Below are 25,530 nucleotides of genomic sequence, written 5' to 3'. Positions count from 1 at the left end.
CCTTAAATTAAAAGCAAGAGGGGACTTTAATCTTTCGGTTGTAAAACGTTAATTGGAACTTCTTAATAGTCACTGGTGAACCCATTTTGATGGGTCGGTAAAAACGAACGTTATAGATATATTATTAGCATACCATAATAAATGTTTTTTATTTAAATTTTTTATACTACGTACTGTACTGTACCGTAATTAAGTTTTTAGTGATAAACCTAATAATTAAAAAATAAGTGAATATGCATTTATGTATGACCAGAAGAACAATAAAAATTAAAAATAAATTGTCAAAAAGTATTTAAAATTATTCTTAATTATATAATATTATATAGGTTCAACACTGTTTATTTTAAACAACCTGCAGTTATTTTATCGTCATTACAATATCCACCTTAACTCTAAGTAATAAAAAAAAATATTTTTGTAATGTAAAAAATGACTATATACATAGGGTGAAGTAGTTTATCAATACAAATGTGTTGATATATTATAAATTATAATGTATATAATTATTGTACCTATATAGGTTATCTACGTCATGAAATATTATATTTAATTTATTATGTTAGGTATTTATTATTAATACATAATAATCAATTATGCAATTTTTTTTATATAAATTTGATATTTGGAAATATCGGTATAATATTTTATTTCACACTTCATAATTGTATTATGCAAATTTATATTTATGTGAATATAAAATGTATGATATTAATTTTATATTTGACAATGCGCTATAAATAAAAAGTCAAGTGACGAACGTCGATAAAAAGCAATTAAGTACCTACCATTTTGATTTGTGAATTATGATACCCATTTATGTAATAACTAAAAATTCAAATATATTTTCGGGTTATTACATATAATTATAAAGTTGATTGGGAATGTAAACGGTATTTCACGTCTAGTTGAAAATTCAATATCTCTGACCGTCATAACTCATGATTTAGAGTGACCTTCATTTCACGTATGACATAATATAATAATAAAATATGCATCATGTGTCGTGCATAATATATAGATAATAGCAAAAAGAATTTTTTTGAACTGATGTCCAACGAAGGGTCATAAAACAGCTAACAAGTATGTGGGTACCTTTGTTTTTCTATTAATAAAATAATATTGTTCCGTTTTACTTTTAGGTATATCGTCCTGCAACGAACGAACGGCCGGCATATCATTAATTATTTGCGAATAAAATTCTATCGGGAGATGGGGTCAGGACGAGACTATAATAAAGTGGGAATGTTTACCGTGCAGCCAGTTGTAGTGTACGCGCGTAAATATAGGGCCCTCGACCGGCAGCAGTGACGTCGGGGAAAAAAAAAGTATCTCTCATCGCTTTGACCGTTCTCGGCTATAAAGGGAACAACAATAGGACCGTCCGCGTGTTTGTCCGCAAACGTCAGCGGGCTTTTAAGGTCCACTTTTATATTTTATACTCCACTACCGACGACACCGCTCTATATACATATACGTCACGGATTCAATTCTATAGTGTATACCACCTGCGGTGACTTGTTCGTGAAATGAAAATAAAAAAAGGAGGAAAAAAATCTCTTATATGGAAAACATCACCGCGAGTTCGGACGACGACGACAGATCGGTAATTTCGTTGAGTGCCCGAATTTCCATTTTCCCCGCGAAAACATTAACGGACGGGCTACTTCAACGCTGTGAATGCGGGTTTTTCAAGAGCAACCAATTTCTCCGGAGTTTCCCCCATTTTTTTTTCATTTTTTTTTTACCCGGAAACGCGTCGAGTTTGACATTTACTAGTTATTGACGAGTTCTGCACAGCGGGAAATCCAGAAAACGGCAACAGGAAAAGTCACTCGTCTTATTTTCATAATAATCTCATTTTTATATTGCATATTTTGTGATGTAATCCACCATTTTGGGGTTGCTTTGGTTCTTCACTTAAATTTGATAAAGAACACAGAAATGGAAAACGAATCTCGTGATTCGCAAACAGTTATGTCATATATTATATTATAGTACATATACCTAAACTATAACAAATTTATTCATTTATTTATGTCGGAAAATTTAAAATTTTATAATTTTAAAAATATTTAATTTGAATAACACGCGTTGATTATATTACCATTATTCCTGACTGTATAAACTATATTTTGTTTAATTCGCCAAAGGTAAAAAAAACTTCTTGCAAATTTAACCAACATTTAAATATAAATATAGGTAGGTAGGTATAGTTATTAAATAGATGTATATTGTGTGTTAGAATTGATTGATTTATTTTAATCAGGTATTATTTATTTTATATACTATTATAAAAACTTAATAATAATATATTCATACGATACAATAATTATTCCGTAATCTATATAATTATTCTATAGTTACTGAACATACGATATAGGCCATTTACTATGGCTTATTAAGATTAATTAGGGTTTTCGAAAGGATGTATAAATCATCCAACTCGTAATACGTTCCAACAGACAACTAAATAAAGACAACAAAGAAAACACTCTCGATGCCTAAACAAACAGATTTAGACACGATATCTTTTAAGTGGTTAATACATTTCTTGTAAGTAAACACAATTTTTCAATCGATATTTCAGAGACATAATATAATATTCAGATTAGGTAATAATTATTTCAAACTCAAAATTAGAGTTTATATTTAGTTTTATATTATACACAAAAAAAAAATAAAAATTTTGAAAATTGAAAGTTAAACAAATAAGTGAAACTCAAAATGTGCAGAATCAATTTTAATTATTTGTCTAGTAGAAATCGTTTATAATGACATCTGCTTAAGTGACACACCGGGCTTAACGACCTAAAATTAAGGTTCTCAGAAAACTTCTAGGTGTGCTAATTTTATTTATTTTGTTTATTTTTGGAAAGTGTAGACCAATATTTTATCATATTGACGGTTTATGACATTGATAACAGTTTTCAATATTTGGTTTTATCATTATCAAATTATATGGCGATTAATAGTTTTTAAATTTAAAAACAAACTTTGAAAAAGTATGAACAGAAATACATGATTTTTCTTACACATGTTAGAAACTAAAATAACAGATTTTTTTTTAATATTATGTAGGTACTAAATTAATATTAATACTAATAAAAATACGCTTCATTTTCTGATAACATACTAGAGTAAACATTTTGTGTATAATATATAGTAAATATAATGCACGCTGTTTTCTAGTAGGCAACTAACTTTTTTTCTTCAAATATTTGATGTTGTAACCAAACATATTATTATTCTATTAAGCTGAATTGTATTAAGTAGATACATTTTTTGTCATGATAGTCGATATGTAACTCACAGTAAACAAATCAAATAATACTATTGTTTTATTTTCATAAAAAAAAAATATGACATGTTTGTAATAATTCAGAAATATTTTGTCGACAAACAGAAATATGATTTTTCAATCACCCTTTACAAAATATGCCCTCTTTAAACGAAAAAAAAACCAGCTTTCCGTCATTTCACCTATAAGTGCTATATATTGTTTGTTACCATCAACGGTGTGAATTTTTTTTTTCAAACCGTCAATCCTCGCGAGAACAAAACATTGAATATATATAATATAAGACAAGCCCTTCAATGATACGGCTTGCCACACAGCGTGAAGAATCACAGTCGTCATTCGTGAGTTAATGAAAGGGTTTTTTTCCACGGCAGTTCAAACGCCACAATATTGAAAATACGCGAAACCACATTCGGGAAAAAAAAAACGATTAGAAAATATCTGTAAGCATTTTAACAGGAAACGCAGCAATAACAATAAATGTTTTTTTCGCAGTTGTCTGCGTCGAACCGGAAATAATAGGGAGAGTGAAAAATCACAACCTTTTCAAATGTACAGTCGATGTACGTTTGTTTTGCGAGGACCTATACGCGGACGCATTACATTTTATTATTATTGTTATTGGTTTTTTTTATTCCTATTGGGGGCTATTCAATGCGTTAGAGGTTCACTGACATCGGGGCAACACTAATAGCGATCAGGTGTCATTGGATGATGTGTGACTAGTACAACTGCCTCAACTCTTTTTTATCCAACCAATAAATAATTGACTTCCGCATATTTGCACCCATTGATTGTATTAAAGTTATTATTGTTGTACAACACTTGGGTAATATTATTTGCCCGACCGCAAGTCGATTAGAAATTATCCGTTGACAACATCTGGCGCCTTGGGCTCGGGACACGCAAAGGGAATAACATAATATTATTTAGTAGGTAAAGGGTTGAATACAACAATAATAGTATAATACCGATATTGTACATTAAATTTATTATTTTTTTTTAAGTTTACGGACCCACAAAAAGGCAAATACATAATATATATATATAAAACTGCATACCCAATATATAAATATTTCATGATAATATTATGTATAGTATGACGTAGGTACCTATACATGTTACGATGTGTTGTCAATTATCATAGTATAATATTCATATTCCATATTGTGCTATTGAGCAGAGCAAACAATATAGATCCGATATAATTATTGCAGTTTAAAAACAGTTAAAGATTATGTTAATACAATTTATAAATACTTTTTTTTATAAAACGTATAATGTGTTTTAAATTTAAATTTAACAAAACCATAAAGACATTATTGAATGAAATTATTAAAAAAAATTGTTTATTTTAATTTAGTTTAAATCAATTTAAGTAGGTGTTTTAATGTTCTTGCTATACTGTGGACTTACTTGCCAATCCGTTTATTTTAATTTTTGAGTATATAAATATTATGTATATTGGTTTTCGTTTTAATGTTACATTTTCAAATCAATTATTGGTACACTTAATTATTTTTAAATAAATTAGTAGTAAGTAGTAACCAATATATATATTTTTATTAATTTATCCTAATTAGTATTTATTAGCTATACAAATTAATTTGTATATATATTTTATTAACCTAGTAATTTTGTTTTAATTAATTTAATTAAGTTAATCTGTTATTTAATTCTATATTATAGTCCAATTTTGTATCTAACTTATTATTATCTATGAAACTCTCATCTCTAGCACAGCCATTGGCTTTTGAGGTGATCAATCAATTGTTAAACTTAAGCTTATGCTAGTTTTATTACATTGCAATGTTTATTTTATGGAATAATAAACTTATTATTATTAATATATTATTATCTTGTTGATTTATAAAAATTGAATTATTTAAATTAGTTCTGTAATTTACATACAATATATGTATATGATATACAAAAAAAAAAACAACATGTTTTTCATTAATAAATTGTGGACTCTTTTATCAAGATACTATTGTGCTATACTAAAGATGACTAAATTGTATATTGTATAGAATTTTATCATGATGAATTAATTAAGAAATAATTATTAAAAAAATTTTTATTTTCATATCATAAAAAACATTGTGAATTGTTTTTATACGTTTAATACCGTATAAATGTATTTATTATGAACTATTTAAGCAATACAAATAAACATGAGTTAATCTAATGGAATAACAACAGGACCCTTTTGTAATTGAAATTGGCTCTGTTGGGGTCCTATTCAATCATTATACGAGAAAAATTTCAAATGAATTATCATCATTGTACTTTACTAACGATAGTTTTACTAATTTTTATTCCCTTTACTATGAAATTATTTTGTTTTATCATACCCAAATGGCTAAATTTCGATATTTCATAATATTTTTTCTTTAATCTTTAATCTTTCATCGTAAATTTATGGGAAGAAATGACTTGGCAGCCAACACCATTATAATATTATTTATGTCTTTTACCACACGTTTTATTATTTGTTGTTTTACTGTCACAAACATTGAATGCTTTTTGTCATCTAAAATCTTCAGGTCTCTTTTTTAGTGTGGTATATTATATATTATATTGTTAGAGAAATAAAGTTACACTCTTACTGTAAAACGTAAACCATTATTGCGAGGTTGACATCCTCATAAAAAATTGCATGAATAAATGTGTCCTAAACATTTGCAGCTTGTGAATTAAATGTAAACTATTAATATTAATTTAATCATTAATAAATTTCGTTTTAAAAATAAAGACAATTGAACTTATACACATTTACACACGCGTATGGTTATGTATTCAATCTTCTTGCAGAAGGTTTCATAAATCCTGGAAAAAATTCATGTTTCATTTGTTCTGCAGATTAAAACTATTAGTTAATAATAGTACCTAATTATTAGGTACTATTCATTATTTAAAATGTATTCCACATCGATTAACTATGCTATGGAACGCATAATAATTACACAAATAAATATAATATTTTAATTGGTACAGTGGAACCTTGATAGGTCGAAATCCAAGGGAAATTAAATATTTTCGATTTACCATAAGGTTAGGTTAGGTTAAATTAGTCAAGGGGCTGGTATTTATTTCGACTTATTAAGGTTTTCGACTTATCGCGGTTCCACTGTATATCTTTAACAAAACCAAGTGCTCAAAGTGTACCTCCCGGATTGTAACACATCTAAATTTAAAAACATTTGTGTGATTTATTATGTAACTTTAAAAGAATACTTTAACTCATAGTATTATATTAGTACCTACCTATTATTACACGTAACTCATAATCTGATATTACCAATTACCATAACGTATTATATTACTCTTAGTTTGATATAATTTCATTAAATTGCATATTGCATATTATAATATTACGTAGGCCTTTTAATCGGCCGTCTACCAAACCGCCGTCCATCATATTATAGACCTCCACACGACCGTGGGAATGAAATTTGCACGCCCAAAACAGAATGGCCATCGGCTGTGGTTGTCCGTGTCAAAAGTCTGCGTGCGTGAAATCAGTTTGACGGGACAAACAAATGGCCAACGTGAAATCAATAGGCGATTACTTCACGCCTTGCACTACCGGCAAAACGCGGTACACACGACGATTCCTCGGGGCAAGTTATGCACGTGTGCTTGACAGAACTCATCTCCTCGTCGCGGTCGTATCTGCAATAACCAAGTTTTAGTTGTTTGTATGGTAATATTATATTACAATTGTGTAACAAACGTTTTGTTTTTTACAACGTGCAGACTGCTGCAGAGCTATAGTTTATTGTTCCGGCGACCAAACTCCCGTCCATTGGGTTCAATCCGCAGTTTAATCATGGTGATTTACAATAATTATTATTTATTATTATACGCAAGCATATTCGACGGAAATCGGGTAAAGTCTACAATTTTATTATATTATTTGTTTTCACAATTTATTTATATTATATCTCTGCAAATTGTTTTACTTTTATACCACTCTGCAGATAATAAAAAGAATATATACAGTGGCTAAAGAATATAAAGATTATTTTCTTTGGAACGTTATTCCAACTATATACCCTGCTAAAATCATAAATATTGTTTGTGCACATTACTTTGAATTGATACAGTGGGCGTTGGCAACGGAGCCATTGTTGAGTGTGATTAGTGATACAAACTGAAACTTTCTTTTATCATTAATAAACGAATGGTGTAATACTGCACTTATCAACTGTTCAGGTCCCGCCCGAGGCCTTGTCCTTCAATTACCAGGCTATTGTGTGGCATCCCTTTCGGTAAGCTGGAAATACAATACGGGTACGAAGACGTCGAGTGCTGCTTTCTGAGGGATTTCGTGTCTTTATTTTCACTTTCACCTACCCCCAAACCTACTCCAAGCTCGTTTCCCTATCCATACTTCCCATCCCCCTTCCCTAATTTTTTCTCGGAAATAATATATCGACAAATATAAATCAGATATTTGTGCTCTCTCTCTCTCTCTCTCTCTCTCTCTCTCTCTCTCTCTATAACCATTTTTATTTTTTATTGCGACGTCGACGACGGAATTATTAAATCCAAAAGAGGAAAAAAAAAGTTCCCTCGTTGGACAAAAGAAAGCAAAATGCTCGGGGGAAAAGGTCTCTTCGATAGGGTTGACGTCTTGCGGTGTGTGTGTGGGGAGTGAAACAAACACGAGACCACGTACTAGCTACCGTCGAAATGATAATAAATATAAGTGATTTCAATGAGACGAATTTCACAAAAGATGAAAAACTGCTTTGCCTTGTATTCTCAGTTCGTCGCACGGCAAGTAATGTAAAATTCCCTTTCTTTTTTTGCATCTTAGTATACGAAATCACAGGGCGAAAAATTAGTGTCGCTTTGTCACGGGAAAAGATGAAAGACAACTTCTATAGGAAAATGAAATCGAAAATATATCTAACAGGTGAACCATCATGTTGATATTTACATTTGTAAATTTGATTTGGTAATCTCTGCAGCAAAACCAATAAAGTCTACAGAAATTGAATAATGTCCTATTTAAAGTTTAATATTATATTGAAAAGAAATATTTTTGGTTGAACATTCATTTATAAATTAAAACAGGTTTTAGTTTTAATGCTACTTCAAAATACAAAAAAACAATTAAATGAACAACTACTTACTATAACTATATAATATATGTACACTCTATACTAAAATCTATATATATATATATATTATTATAATACAGAAAAATCAAAACATTATTAAAATGGATTAAATAATACTTAGGTATAATTCATATAGGTACCTATAATATCATTATCTGGTACATTATAATATTATAAACGTTGTATGTTGAATAGGCTATCGAACGATTGAGATCGTTATACCCTTTTGGCCGAACGATTGAGAACACTTAAAATTAAGTAAGAAATTACCGCTGACCCAAAAAATACCCGAAAAAGAATACGATTGAGAACGAATTTACGTGTAACGTTGCCATATCATTTATTGAAAGATTCATGCCCGTATGCATAAAATAAATATTCTTGAAAAAAGTCATCAATTATAACCTTATACAAATATATAGGCACCTAATAATATGTAATACAAATATATGAATACAAAATGTAAAATAATATGTATTAGGTACTTATAAAAATATGTAATACACAGAACGATTTTTTAAATATGGTCACGTCCATTTATCCTTTTAATAATACTTTTATTCAAATTGTGATTTTATAAGTATACCTGAAAACAAATATTTTCAAATCACTGATCAAGGCGATACAAACTTAAATTGTTCAAATGAAAATCTTCCTTTTTAAAAGTGAATTATTTTGTGGGCGATTCTCATGGAAATGTTGAAGTATCAAAATCAAAATTCTAATAAGTAGTTTCTGAGTTATTAAAATATTCATACTAAGGATAATAGTCCTTAAATATGGTTTTAGAAAAATATAAACTGTAAGTAATATTATATGTAGATAGTATTTGTTATACTTCAATCATTTTTACAACTTATTTATATTGATAGATGGTTAGTAATTAATAACATTTTCAGATCATCTAAGCCCCCAAATCTACTTAACCTAGAGCATAAAAATATAAATTATTCTTAGTACCTTGACTCTAACTATCGTAGCTATTTTCAATATTGTTTCTTATCGAGTTTTAATTGAGATTTTAATAACAACATAATATATTTCTGGATTATTTCAATAGGTATCAACCAATTATGATGCTCAAATTATCATTCGATTAAACTTGGCAACGTTGGAAAAAAAAAATAAAATTTCAAGCATTCTCAATCGTGTTACCAAAAATGCCGGTTCTCAATCGTATTTTACCGGTTGAATAGGCTTACATCAATTCTTACAACGCCGAGTAATAAATACCTGCGTTCCAATTACGATAAAAATTTCGTTTGTAAAAAATATTTTCGGGAGGGATGCGATAGGAGACATTTTTGTTATGGATAATATTATGATCCCGACTCCTTAGCCGGATTACAATATTATTTAAGCCAATATTGATTCTCACGGTTCAGTGGTCGTTAATGGCCGATATGAAAATTTGTTCTTTATAACGCTTCAAACTGAATGTAACAAAATATAATTTATTATTTTTGTACCATATCCCGTCGTAAAACTTGCATGCGCTACCGACGCCGCCGCCATTGGATATTAAAAATTTAGCCATATTCGCGAGTATTTTGAATGGTTACTGTTATCAAAGTAGATGTAGCCATAAAACACGAATAACGGGATTCCTTTACGATATACACGGCTTCTATATAAATACGGTTCCGAGGTATTGCATTTTTATTACGTTGTGTCATCTCTCGGAGGGTCGAAGAAAATTTGAAAGGAAGAAAAAGCGAACCATACACATATACACAAAACTTGCTATCACATAATACTCCATTGTCAAGATGATTTAAGAAAGAAGTTCAAACGTGTTATAATATAAAGCCACATAAAGGAACATTTTACTTTAAATTTTATTACATCTGCTGCAGGAAGCAAATATTATTACAAATATAATTTCAAATTTTCATTTTCATTCTTATACTTTATTACTTTTTTAATAACGTTTAAGTTATCTTAATTAAGTTCTATAATATAAAACGGGCACGTTAAAAAAAAATTACTAGATTAACACGGTTTACAATCTTGTAAAGTGAGTCAAAGTTTTACTTGAGCTAAGTACTTAACTATATAAGTAAAAGTATTATCTATCTCTACCTAATAACTAATAAGTAATATATGAATACAATTAATAATATTTACCAGTAGTTAGGTACCTACAAATATGGTATACCATTTGTCTATAACCATACGTGAATACACGTATAATTTTGATGCCATTTTTCAAGTAATATTCCACACCTATATAACTTAATATTCTGTAGAGAAAATTAATTTTGTATTGCTTAATAATATTAGTATGGCGTTTGTATAAATGTTTGGTATTTTTTTTTTTTTAATATAAAATTAATTGTTATTCTTTTCAAACTTCTGTCTTAAACATTCTTTTATTTACGTCGCGCGTCGTGAACGGGGCGTAAGAAACAAAGTTTTTAAATAATGAATCTTAGATTTTTATCAAAAGAACTGTCGTTAAATTAAAAATACCAACGTTAAATGTATAAAGAATGGACTTCGTGGCGATTTAATTTCATTATAATATAACAAAAATATTATTTTACATTATTTTTCCATCTTAAGTTATTCAATTGGAATTTAAGTTGTACACAATCTATGTATTGTGCATTTGTCATGTCCTTGAGCAATGATCATTCAAACTTCACTCCCCCGACGTTTTGCAATACTCGCCCGGTGGGAATGCAATCGATGTTTTTTTTTTTTTGAATCGAATTTTTCCCTTCATTCCCCCACCCGTCATCAAGGGTGGAACTTACTAGTGGTAGGTCATCTATACAAGTAAAAGTACCTCTTCCCCTACAGACCTACAGCAAACGGTTGAACATCAGTGTTTTTGATACATTATAATTAAATAATACGAGTACCACGCGGTAACAATGTTGCGATAATGTATTTTTGGTACAAAATCATTATTATTGGTACTTGAATTTGTATATTTTACTGGGAAATCGTGTCATATGCGATATTGCTAAGTAAATATAATACATATTTCGCGAAAGTGTGATTAAAATACGAATTATTTTAATATAGTTTTGCATATTTAAAAATGTTACTGTTTCTAGAACAAATATATATATATAATATGTACAATTTTACGGTCATATTAGGTCTTTTACTTTGTAGCTTTTTAAAACTTTTGAGAAATTACAAATAAAGACTAACACGCATGCACATTTTCAAGAACATATTTTGTAATTTCTCAATGCATGGGACATGATATCTAAATTCTAAATGTATTTTATTTATATAATATTAATTTATGATGAACTTTTTGGATTCTTATGACATATAAAATATAAATTTAAATAATAATTTAAAATTTGGCGTAGATAATAGTATTACTATTACAATATTAAACCTCAATAACTAGAATTAGTTATATTTTGATGGAATCGTGTGGGTATACACACGTTATTTGTCGAATAAATACCGAATAATATGTTGGGAAAGGTCATATTTTGATTGTGAAACGCAATCAAACGGTTGAATGGGGATTCTAGTATGTCCTTGTATAATCATTGGTTGTTATATTATTATAATAAGGAAGGTTTTGTTTGTGTTCGCATAGAGAACGCGCATGGTAAATAGTGTATTATGCGCGAATAGGGGACACGTCAAAGAAAGAACAAAAAATTAGTAAAGTAAAAAAAAAATAAATGCTTACACTATAATATAGTCGCATAATATAATAATATATTATAATAATATGACGTCACCGCGGTGGTTGCAGCTGCAGCAACCGAGAGAATATTGCACTCTGCGCTTGCATAATAATAATATCATCTGCATGTGCATCCGGCGGTGTCAACGAACTCTGACGGAAAATGTGCTCACACACACAATCGTATATATACCGTCCTTTAATGTGCATATATATATATACATGGATATAGGCGGTGGAGATTGCACCGGCTCCCTTTTCTTCACGCCCGGCGGTGACACGACGCGGCCACGAGGATTATAGTAATAATTGTACGGCGGCAGCGAAAGGGTTGAACCGTCGTCGTCCGCGAAGATACCCGGACGGGACGTTGGGGTGTGCGCCCCTTGGTCTTTCACGCGGACACCACTCGCCCGGCTCTTTCGCGAATACGTTTATTTATATAATAATTTTATACTGTACCTACGCTCGCCGCACGTCATATGCGTATCATATGATAGGTGTTACATACCTAAGTAGGTGGATTGTATATAATATACCACCGCGTGAGCCGTTTAACGCAAGGCATGCACAATTAACGTTTTTGAAAACATTTTTTTTTTTTGCACCATTTTAAGTCATAAACAACAAAATTATCCTGTAGTCTGTACGCGTTATATTTTCTATATTCATCTTCATTTTTTTTTAAATTTTGTTAATTTTGTTGATGACAACGTGCGTTTTAATTTTATTATTCCTTGGCTGCATATTTTCTGAAATAATTCGATATATTATTATTATCAATTACATCATAATCGAATTTTGGACGACGATTAGTTTAAGAGTTAGAAGTATTTAATGTTCAGACGATTGGGGTGGCCTGGTAAAGGAGTAAACCGCAGAATGTCGGTCCACTATTAACTCCGCTTGTGGTCTATGCTTTACACACAACATCCAAAATTCGATTTTTATACATTCAAACAATTTAAAAATGCATTAAAAAGTTTTTTAAAAAAAACTATGAAACGTAGAACCGATAGAAAATAGAGAAAAACATGATAAATTTTTACCAATAATTTTGTTTTGTTACGTCTTAAAATTATTTTAAAGAATTATTTTCTTTAAAAATGTGTTTTTTTAAAGTGTTTCCTAAAACAATGAGTGTCTTGCGCTAAATGGATCACTCCTTATATATTTTAGCCGTTTCGTGTTCTTTATGTTTCTATATATCTACACGGCTACACATATAGGGTACCTCATACCTATATTATATTATTATGCCTACAGTAATGATAATGATAATAATATTAAAAATAAAATAAAACCTATGTATACGTATTATATATAATGATTATACATGTCGTTTGCTGCACTGCTCGTATATAGTATAATATTATTATAGTGTATAATGACGATAAACCGGTAAGTGTGAATAATGAATACGTTGTCAAGACACGTCGCGTATGTAGGTTCACAGACACACACGTATGTAATATGTATACACCGGGTAAGTGCGGAAGGAGAAAGAAAATAGAAGTGAAAGATTTTTTTTTTTTATCAGGGGAGAACGGTTAGCGGGGAAATAGTAATAATGATAATAGTAAACGCCCGGGGCGTAGAACTCGGTTAGCCTAGAGGGGGGGGGGGGGGAAAGCATCCATTTTGTGGTGTCGTTGAACCTACGCCGACTAAACGGTAGAATGATATTGCTGTGTGAGAAATTTTTTTTCGCCTAGGAATGGAAAAAAAATTTTCCCCTTCGCCTATAATAGTGGTAGTAATAGCCGAGAGCGTGTACCAGCTGCCACGCGGAAAGCTATAATGCACAGCGCGCTGGGGCGCCGAACCAAGTTATATTATGCACGTGCAACAACTTCGAAATAACACAACGTCGGTGGCACGAAAAAACATCTCGTGAAATTTTAAAATTTACGATTTTGAGGTTTTAGCGTCTTCGGAAATAAATAAGCTATAATCGGATAATATCTTCCGTGGCAGCGTGCCCTATCCACGTCGTAGAATTAATGAAAAATAATAAATAAAATCGCCTACGCATAATAATAATATGTGTTATTACCGCTACCATAAATCGTTTAAGAAATACCCGCAGATTTTTGTTCATAAAATCTTCTATGTGATGTTAAAAAACCTACCCTTGTATGTGAGATTGGCAAAAAACATAATCTAATGAAACATCCAATGTGGCAAAACATTGACAATGCATATAGAATTTCTAAAAATATTGAATTAATATAATAAGATTTGATATAGCTTTAAAATTTCAAAATTTGTTTCTGTAGATCAAAAACAATAGATTCAAATCGTACTTAAATAAATTAATCAAAATCAATAGACCAAAATGTCGACCCATCACCGCACAATTTTTGAGACCTATCACCTATAACGTCTGTACGATATGTGCGCGTGGTTGTCGTACAGCGTTACGAATTCATATCCACATAAATTATAATATGAAACCTGTAAACCGCTCATATATATTTATGTCCAAAACTCAAAAATATACAATTATTATTTATTTTCCCACAGCAGTATAATACACAAAATGCATATTTTATCCGAAAGAATAATTCGTCATTCGAATAATAATAACAACGGTTAGGCAATATTCTCTTTACAGATTTACACTCGTAAAATACGTTAAATAACACATTTCACTGAGCGTTACGAGCCGAATAATACAATTTGCCATAAATGATCATTTTTATACAGTCAATTAAGTTCTGTATCGTTCAGTCAAAATTGTAATAAGCCACTAAAAATTTGACCCCCAGCGAGACGGAAAAGTTCATAAAATATCATAATAAAGTCGATTCATGCAATATTTGTATGGGACCTCGAGATTACTTATTTCGCCCGACTGGTGTGCGCGGTGTCTAACTAATGACATGTCTAATGCTAACAGTTTCCCCTCCTTGCCCACTCGTCTCTCTTGATCCCCACCAAAGTCACGGATTTACTTTTTATTATAGTATTTTATTTGTTTATAATAAAAGCGAACACGCGACGGTGGCCAGCCGGCCGCCGCCGTTGGTTGGTCGTCAGCATTGCAAAGTCGTCTCCAAATATTACTATAACTGTACATTATGGTGTAATATTATTATTACGCCCTATACGAGTGTAGCGATAATTTTACGACCTTATCGAATATAATTTGCATCGTGAAAAATGTCAAAATGTATTGCGACCGTAGACTTTGTTTTTATTGTTCTTCTATATACAATGTTCCGTCGGAGAATATTCTCGCACTATTCAAACTGCAGTGTGTATGTGAGTGTGTGTAACGAAATTATTACTCTCCCATCTCACCCCCCCCCCCCCCTTTTGAGTGGCACGAGGAGGTGGGAGGAAAGATAATAAAATAAATTGAATATTTTTAACGTGTTCTCGTTTTTGACAATAAAACAGAAAAATCCAATTGCTAGCGATTTTTATTTTAACGCGCCATAAACCGTTAGCGTAGTAGAAATAATTCATTTTTACACCTACAGAGCGATTGTATAGTGCGTTGTTAAGCACTATATGTGATAAAATAAACTTTGTTTCGTGGAACTCATCAAATATAAGTGATACAAGTATAAAAATAAAAACACTATAAGCAAATGACTTAGAATATTTTAGAACAATATTCATTATTCTATAAATGCAAATACAGTGAAAATCCCATGTATAACGAACTCTCATTCCACAACATTTTCTGGTCAACGAAATATTTTCGAGAACGAAACCAAACGCATTTTATTCTATTTAACGAAGTTCTCTATTAGATAATATGATTTTTTTTTTGTTTCCCGTGAGACTTCGTAATATGATGAATGTATCACTGTATTATATTCTCAAAGTGGTAATCATATATTCGGAATAATGCGTTCATTAAAATATGAAGTTAATTTCACTTATCTTTGAGGATATCATAAATACCCTAATATAATATAGCAAATTATAATACAGCATAATATTGTGATTATAATTTTCTGATTGCTACCATATCGTATGAGTCTTAGTGGAACCACCGGTATCGATGGCTGGGTGATGAGCGAAGAACCGATTTTCATCGGGCCGAGTCACTATTATTACCGATGCAGAGCATATTATAAAATATTATAATTTATAAATAATAATCACCTTATCAATCGTTTTTCATCGATAAACTGCTCAACCAGTTGATTTCAATCCATGATTTACTATATTGCCGAGGTATATTTTACAGTCTCGATTAGATAGTTAAGCGAATAGGTACCTAGCTGGATATGAGTTTCAACTAAATATTCCACACTTCCGCCAAAGTATTCGTTAAAGAAACATTTTTTATGCGTTTTCATTTTAATATAGGTAAATAATAAACGTCAACGTTAGGATAGTATTAGGTAGATACATATTTATTAGTGTGGTAAGACAAATCGAAATTGCGAGTAATCAAATAATTATACTATATCACATCATACCAATACTGAGTGAAGACTGTATGAAAAACATATTATCACCATCCATTGAATATTACATTATTAGGTATTACCAGAACATAGGTACTGTGTATACTTATATTACCTATGCCTAGGTGGCTAAGTACAATGTTATACTGCTACCCATGTATACCTATATTTATTTATTTTTTATCATCATAATGTTATGTTTAGTATTTATTATTATTATGTTATACGTTATATTACCTAAGTATGTTGCTTGTAAACAGCTGCCTGTCACAAAAAAATATAAATACCTAAAATAAATTATATTCCATAAACATAGCTATTTTTTTGGACTTGGGTATACTGTGTACTTTTTAAATGCACGTCAAGTCCATCAGGATCGCTCTGTACACCGTGGACATGATATTATTATTATAGGTATGTACGGGATACCCGGGGGAATATAGTGAAGTGGAATTAAATGTCCCCCGCCCCACGTACACAGTAAAACCGTCAACACATTATATACATTAATAACATTGTCACGGGCCCATCGTGCTGAATATGTAGCACAAATAAGGTTTATTACCGTTTTATGATCGGGCCCGGGCTTGGGCCACCGCCACCGCCGTAATGATTGGTTTGACGAAAATCGACGATAATTCCGTGTTTTATCGCCGATCTCGGCGCCCTCCTAAATATTATTATCATCGTTGCCCATAAATAACGCTTTTATTTATAGCTTTTAATTTCTCAAATGGACCTATCGGCCTTCATGCCGATAAATGATACTATGCTATACCGGATTCATATCGTCATTGTGTCCAAGGGCGGATACAAGGGGGGGGGGCAAAGGGGAAATTGCCCTCCTCCCGTTAACAAAAAAAGGTATCACATTATACATATTTTGTAATGATGCATTTGTTTAGCCTATTACCTAATAAATTTCCCCCCCCCGTTTAGGACCTCTGCATCCGCCCTTGATTGTATCTTATTTCATCGTACCAAATGGTTGTGAACTAATCACACAAAAAAATATAATTATTTGCAGTATTATTAAAATAAAATATAGATTTATCTATATGGTTATTTGTATGAACGCGCTTGTCGCACTGTTAATATTTTTTTTTATCTAATATTGATATTTTTTACGATTCTATGCCATCCATATAATTTTCAAATTGTATTAGTTAATGTTTTGTTGGTTTTTTCGCTTTTACCTTGTATTCTAATATGCAATTTGTTCATCTATACTGTACTTATGCAATCCAGGCGTTGATATTTATATAAATAAACAGGTACATGATAACATACAATTAGTGTCATCGGCGAACAAATGTATTTCCCAAATTAACTGAATGAACAAATACATAAAATATAATACAGATAATATTATTATGTATTTATAGTGAGGTATATTATATTTATGTAGGGGTTTGAACAATGAATTACATAGTACAGTACAATTTCAATTTAACGAAATATTTTTGAGAGCCAAACCAAATTAGAACCAAATTTATTCAATTATATTTAACGAAATTCTCTATAAAACGAATTTTTTATTCCCCGTGAGACTTCGTAACATGGAAGTTTTGCTGTTTTATACGCACAACAATTTATGTATCGTTAGTATTATTTTATTATTATATTTCAAAAAGCAATATAAAAATAATTTAAAACGGTTAATTTTGTATTTATTTCATTTTTACACATACAAATAAAGTAACGCACAAGTAAAATAACTGTTATTTACGGTAATAAAATATATTTTGAAAACAGATACCATTTAAGCACACACAAGTCATGTAAAATAATAGAATATGGACTTTGAACAAAATAATTTAAAGCAATAATTACATATTGTTTGTTGTTGGCAAATTTACTATTCATTTTAAAACTATAGAATTTCAAGGTTTAAAATTCGGTCTGATAATAATGGTATTTTATTAAATATTGACTATAATATTATTAATAAATTATAATTATCTGTAATATTAGGTATTATTATTATTTTATCATAATTAATAATTATTATGGGCAATAGGCGAATGCAGGATTTTTTATGTGGGATGTGCAGTATCATTTATGTGGGGTTTAATCTTTCTCAACTTACTATATACAACTTACAGGATAATGACTAGATTGACTTAATATTAATATTTTATACATTACATCTGCAACAAATATTAGTAATTATAATAGTATTTGTAAATCAATATGCATAACTACAAGTTGGTAGAATTTTCGTGGGTTATGCAGCTGTACACTTTGTACACTCTGTGTGCACTCCTATGTACCATGGTTAATATTTCTATTGGTTGTATTTTGGTTAGGAGATTAGGTAGATAATTAAGAATATTCTGCAACAAACATTCCTAAATGTGAATATCTATTTTGTCATTAATGGCCGAACGCGTATACAAGGCTCACAGATTAATTTGGTATCCTCAAAACAACGCCGGAGGGGTTGATTCCGACGTCTCTTTATCCTGTTACATGACCTTATGCAAGTTAAGAAGACGTAACTTCGGACCCTCGAGAGTGTGACGACCAAGTATTATGGAATGTAACCCCTCGGCCACGGTTTGTAATCTTGAAGCGGATATCTGCCTTAATTAATTGGTCCTGTCTTAAAGTTTAATTGGTTTCCGGCATCTCACTTGTGACGTATTTTGCTGCTTGTCCGAAGAATTTTGAATCTAACAACAACTTTATACGGTTGTCCTCTAAACATGACACTGACATTTTGATACATATAATGGACTAATGCGCCGAGGGAGACTTCAATGTCTTGTTGTTTGCAATGTTAAATGGAAAGTTGTAAGACGGAAACGAGTATTACGCTGCCACCGTCCGTTATAATTATAATATGGTATATCGTCTCTGCGATTTATGCTAAAAGCACAATATATATATTACTTACAATATCTGTACCTTATAAGGTCTATAACTAATATCTGCAGTATAGAAAATTTAAAATATAATATTTAGGTACCATTTTTTTTTCTTATCATTTGACTATATCAAACTATTACATATATTTTAATCATTTTATAGTTATAAAAATGTAATTAATAATAATCAATATAATATCGTCAAAATATGTCGATACCTATAACACCATTGTAATATATAAATCGTACGGTTATAGAACCTCGAAGACACGCGTAAAAAAAACAAAAAGCATGTGGTCGAAACCCATTCAAAAATTCTCTTACGTCACACGATGGTGGATTTTAAGTGCATCTAAAACGACGAAACAACACACACACACACAATGCACTTCTTTAACCCATTATTATTGTTCGCCACCGCTGCTCGCGACAAAAAAAGGAAAAAAAACCGTTGTTGAGCAACGAGCGCCCGGGAACACTGACCTCCCTCAATCGACCGGATATGAACGTACAACGGATTATTATTATTATTATTATTTTTAATACGCGAATCCCACGGGTCGCGCTCGGAACCCATTATGCTGATGAGATCCCTGAGTACATGTGACGACGACGACGACGACGATGCATATTATGAGGCGTACGGTTATATTATATATTATACAGTCAGGGGTTCGCATTCTGATGTTCAGGGACTATTATATAGGTGTGGGCACATAATAATGTAATACCCTAACCCTACACAATGTGCAACGACTTACGCCCCGCTTGAAAATTATGAAATTTCGAAACCGTACTCCGAGATGTAGATGCTAAACCGTTTCACTGGCGGACTCCCACGATTTGTGACGCCTTGATGCACTCTTACATGCGCGACGATATATATATATTATGCATTATAATGCACATAATATAGCACATGAAATTGTACTGGCTGCAGTGTATAATAATAATAATAATAATAATATATGTACACATTATACGGGACTGGTTATGTATATAATATTATTATATACCATATACACCATTATATGATATAGGTGAACGTCCTGTCGAGTAGCGAGCTCTCCCCATAATAATCCCTCGGGCACAGGCATTTCGCGCAAATCCCGGATGCTTCATCCCGTGGCCCACTCCAAGACTTAACCGACCTTCTGCCGAGAAAATAATAGTAAACAATAGACCGCGTGTGTACTGCGCGTACGCCGCCCACTCTATTATAATATATAAAGCTTATTACTACGCGTATTATTATAATAATAATTATTATTATTACTATTATGTTATGCATATTATGTATACGAAGACTCGTCGTACACCGAACTATATTAATTTGTCTTTTGAGTCTAACACGCTACGCCACTATACGATACGAGCGATATGCGACCACTCGTAAAAAAGAACTGCGGTTCTTTTGAGTTAGGAATTCTGTATAATTTGTTTGTTGTCACGACCGTGGATTTTTAATAGGGTTTTTTTTTTATTTTTATTCATCGTGGGCATTTGACACTGTAAGACACCGCGATTTCAAAGGCTATACGACAAGTGCTTAATGCACACGTATACGTCATAATAATTAATGTACAAAAGATTAATTCCTCGGGTGGAAAATTTAAATAAGTCCACAATTGAAAATGTGGTGCAATTACATAAAAAAAAAAAACGAGTTCGTGTGTGCGTATGAAAAAAGATTAACGTACCTATTTAAAATAAATCATATAATATTCTAAATATTATTAAACACGCAGCTCGCGAATAATATGATTTATTTTTCTATTATATAAATATAAATATGAAATGTAATACTGTCAAAGGTCCAACTAGAGCTTAAACGTTAGGCGACTAAAAAATAAAGAACAATCCAGTCAACACAGGCCCGCAAAAGATTTTGCACCGTACCCTGTTTACTTACAGCTGATACAATCTGGCTACCAAGTTAAAATTTTTGGAGACCACTGCACTCATTATACCCGAGACCGCTGCAGTGAAATTTGCCACTAAACAATTATATAGTTGTTTAATACATTTCTGAATGTATTCGAAGGGTAATATTGAAATATATTACGGGCTAAGCCCCGCTAATCGTGCCTATATGAATACCTACTGTTTACCGCTGTACCGGTACCTTGATGACGACCGAAGGATTATAGTGCTCACCATACAATCCCGGATAAAAACAATACAGCACAACATATTTTTTAGTCACGATGGATTTAAATAATTGTTTTTTTTTGCATTTTTAAAAACATAAAAAAATATCATTATTACATAATATTTTTTTAAGTCTCTGCAGGGTTTCTGCGTGTAGGCTATTATAGCTGGAATTTTTTCTGGATTTCGCGTGTTCTGTACGTCATACTGTTTACCGAATGGACCGCACACACAAAGCGCGCAGTGTATTGTTTTTTAAACTTAAAATCCCTCGCCAACGTATAAATAATATATTATTGTATATAGGTTTATTGCAGTCGGTGCACCATACATCGGTGCACCGAAACATTATTAACTGCGTTCGCATAATGTAACATGGTACGTCATATGACTGTAGCGTAAGTTTGCGAGTTTGTGATGTATAATATGAGAAAAGCCGATTACCGATAATCCCCGTCGGTTCCCAAACACACAAACACACGGCCAACGACGGCCGTAATCGCCGACACACACGTAAAAAATATAATGTGTATAATGTTTAATATTCATTTTTTACCCGCACCTAATTGTTCGTAAATTAATCATTCGATGCCGCTGTTATTACCGCGTCGGCCTGCGGCTTAAAAAGCTCCCCCGCCGCAGGTGTGCGCCGCCGCACGTCAACAAATCCTCGAGCTGGAGTGGAAGTGGATAGAATAATATTGCAGTAAAGTACTCATAAATCGTACGAACGTGTATAAAAATTTATCTGCCTACTATTATGTTGTAATGCGCGCACAAGTCCCCAAGCGCAGTCCTCGGTCGTCCGGGGACCGGGGGACGTTGGGCGCGGAGAGAGAGAGAGAGTGAGAGAGAGAAAGAGAGAGGACGCCGCCGAGTCGGACGGACTTGATGAATTTTAATAATCTCTCTTTCATGTGCACACGTATATTGTGCAATATACGACGATAATAACGATAGTAATAATGTGGACATGTTATTTGTTTATTAAAAACAATGCGCCTCCTCTCCGACCCTCGCCGAGTGTCGTTCGTAATCCTCTGGCCGGCTGCGCACGGAATACGCGTGCCCGGCTTACACGGAGTAACCGACGCCTCCGCCACCGCTTCGCCCGCTCCAGCGGGAACATTGTCCCTTTGCAAGCATAATATCGCATGCAGCCTTTTGCGGTCGCCCCCATCGAATTGTTTGCCGTACCAAAAGTCCTATATTATTATCATGATGCGTATTATAAAATAGGTAGGTAGGTATTGTATGCCCCGTACACGCGCCAATACGTTCTCCCGCAAAAATGCAGTTTCCGTGGACGAGGAGAACATCAAAGTAAGAGCCCCCACCCCCACGCCGGTTTTGATGGACGCACAAAAAATAAGATTTCTCTTGATGTTTTCTACGATAGGTATAGGTATAGTTAATATTATTGTCATTGCCTACCGACGTCAAAACTATTCCCACCATTCACAATAACATAGTTATTTGAGTAACCTTAACACATGGGTGCAACTAGACCTTAGAGTCCTAGTGAATAATAAATTATAATATTAAATAATATATTGACTAAAATAGTTTACTTAAATAATAATATACAATTTATGGTATTTCTCCATAGCAATAATAGTTAGACCTACAAAACAAAACAAAATATGCTAAATTAGGACATAAGGGTCCTTAGCACCCCCTAAAAAATCTTTAGGTGTTAGGTTCTATTGAGTCACAAAAAAACCTGGAGCTTAAGCACCCCTTAGTTCAAATGTCTAGTTGCGTCAAGGTGTATATAGATACAGTAATATTATTATGTTAATAGTAAAATAATATTACACTATATATTTCAGTACTGTTGAGACTGTACGAGCTTAAGTAATATAGCATATCCATTAATTATAGTCATTGATAATCATTTAAGTTTTTAACTCTTATTTAAAAAAAAAAAAAAACCAAAAATAACTTTCTTATCAAACTGAACTTAACCTTACAAACTCACAATAAATAGGAGTATACCTAATTCTAATAATCAATCAAGTCTAATACATAGAATAAAGAATATATCATTGATATTCCGACAGTTTTACTATCGTGATATTAATGTGAGCAAATTGTTTCAAATAATATTCATTAATGTGCTACAATTAAAAATAAGACTTGAATCTATAATAATTATTATAGTCTGGACTCTAATATCGTTGGCAGACAGTGGGAATACTATAGATATATATGTATGTCATAATGATTTTAAAAAATAAATTATAATATTTTTACTGCGGGACTATTATAATATTAATAACTATAAGAGGGGGAATCAATAATAATATTATTGTATTCACGAAAAAAAAAATAATTTCAAACTGCTCACTTTGTCGGTAGATGGCAGCACAATAACTGCGTTTCGCATAATTATTTTGAGACCTGGTATAATGTTTAACTTGCAATGCTGGATAATTATTATTATGTTAAAACACAAACCAGTACACCAAAATGAATTTTTTTTTCTTTTGTTTATTATGTAACCGAATTTACAAAATTTAGACCAGATATTATATTCATGAACTTGAAAAAACTTATACCCAATAGTATAATAAATGTATAGATGTGAAACCAATAAATATTATTATACATTATTATTCTCTCTGCTCAGAAGTCTGAATCTTCAATAATATGCGAATGATTAAATATCAACAGAATAATTGTATTATTAATTTTAATGTGGATACATGTAAATAATATTATGATATGCGTTGTAAATGATTGCAAAAAAAAAAATGTAATTCGTAATAATTGAATGTTGAAAGCTATCAACAGTGTTCAAATGTTTTTTAAAACTAAAAACTTAATAAGTATTGAAAGTAATTATGTGAATACAAATAGTATTCGAATTTAATAGAAAATTGTGTTTTTATAAACAGTAATGCAGTACCTAGGTATTTAAACAGTGGTCATAACGAAAAACAACACATGCATCTTATACCTATATTTTGACAATATCGATTTTGTGCTTAAACCTTAGTGACATACGTTTTATATAATGTAAAAATATATATAGATCTAATTAAGTAGGCACCAGTCAATAAAAAAGTATAAAATAAAAAATATATAATATTATAAATTGTCGAACAGTATTTTTTTTAAATATTTTTTTATAAACAGTTTGGCCAAATTTACTTTATATTATTTTATTTTTTAAATATTTTTCAAAGATATGAAGATACATATAGATAGTATAGGTACCTACCTAACAATTATTTTATTGTTTGGGAAAAAATTATGAAAAATTTTGAACAAAATGCAGCTTAGATTCCATACTAAATTTTTTTTTTCAATACATGTAATTTAAGGCTGCACCGAATCTGAAAGTATTTGAAAATATTATGTACGTTCTTTTACGTTCGATATTAAGCAAAAATAATGGAAAAATTTGATTTTTTCAAAAACCGTGGTAATCTCAATACAATTTTCAAAAACTACTTTTTAATTAATTTTTTTTTCGTTAATTACTGTGTTTGGCTAAATATTATGGATTTTGATAATCGTTCTTATCTTTTGTTGTACAAAAAAAAAAAAAAATAGAAAACTATTTTTTTTTATTCATTAATATATTTTTTCCTCATTTTTTTGTGTAATAATTAATATAACTAATATAATATAATATATATTACGAAATGTATACTATGACAATATAAACTATCAATGTTAAGAATAAAACGTACCTATTAGTATTTTTAGTTTGTCCACTTCATAAATACCTTACCTACTCTATTAATAATTGATAATAGCGTGTTGAACTTTAATACATTTAAATTAGCTGTAACAAGTAAATTTAATAATAATAATATGAACACTTCTGCCCGAAAAGTAATTTGAAAATGAATGTATTATTAAAGTATTAACTACTAACACATACTGTAATGATATACACCAATTATAAAATAATAATTTGAACTTATATCAGTTCTTACAATTAATAATTATTATAATTTAAATATGTAGATAA

Source organism: Acyrthosiphon pisum, chromosome A2, assembly GCF_005508785.2.
Source record: "Acyrthosiphon pisum isolate AL4f chromosome A2, pea_aphid_22Mar2018_4r6ur, whole genome shotgun sequence".
Classification (NCBI taxonomy): Eukaryota; Metazoa; Arthropoda; class Insecta; order Hemiptera; family Aphididae; genus Acyrthosiphon; species Acyrthosiphon pisum.
The sequence above is the reverse complement of the archived record's forward strand: the minus strand, read 5'-3'. Positions refer to the sequence as shown.